The following is a 661-nucleotide window of genomic DNA, read 5'->3' as shown; positions in this document are numbered from 1 at the left end:
AATGTGTGCTTGCGTGTCTGTGATTGGCCAACGCAGCTCCTCACTGACAAGACAAGGAGTAATGCGATGTAATATGGTGACATATAATGCAGCGTATATTGTCAAAAATGTCTTAATGTGGTACATTTCCGGAGAAGCGTTCAAAACACAGCTGGTTGCTATAATAACCAAGAGGCAACGTCTGCTTTTTCCTTTTTAAATCCTTCAAATCGAAAAAAAATAGCAACTACAGCTTTCATAAGCAGTCAGGATGGCCGAGCGGTCTAAGGCGCTGCGTTCAGGTCGCAGTCTCCCCTGGAGGCGTGGGTTCGAATCCCACTTCTGACAAGCAATATTTTTCATCGGAGTAGTACTTCCGTGATAATGCAGCGGTGAGGTGTGTTAAATTGCGCACATGGTACAAGGCGAACTGTCAGACACATATAAAATAATACAAAAAAGATATTTAATGAAGGGATGTCCTAAGACAATCCACTAGAGGGCAGGACAGACCAGCGTACAAGAGAAAGTCTATTTTCTGTGACACCTGTGTAATTAATGGTGTGCTCAATTTACCCTCACAACAGCCTCAACTTCAATTTGCTAAGTTTTGATGACATGATTGTGTTAAAAAGTGTAATCGAAACATCATGATATAATTATTCCCACGTTAACAAAGTCT

General features: G+C 41.3%; 1 non-coding gene across 1 annotated transcript; it reads left to right on the top strand.

Annotated features, from left to right (window-relative positions):
- Positions 1-244: 244 nt before the first annotated feature.
- Positions 245-327, top strand: trnal-cag (transfer RNA leucine (anticodon CAG)). Its single transcript has one exon. It is a non-coding gene; the product is annotated as a tRNA-Leu (tRNA).
- Positions 328-661: the final 334 nt, after the last annotated feature.

The sequence above is a fragment of the Chaetodon trifascialis genome, chromosome 22 (assembly GCF_039877785.1).
Source record: "Chaetodon trifascialis isolate fChaTrf1 chromosome 22, fChaTrf1.hap1, whole genome shotgun sequence".
Taxonomy (NCBI): Eukaryota; Metazoa; Chordata; class Actinopteri; order Chaetodontiformes; family Chaetodontidae; genus Chaetodon; species Chaetodon trifascialis.
Note: the sequence above shows the minus strand (reverse complement) of the source record. Positions and strands in the feature narration are given on the sequence as shown.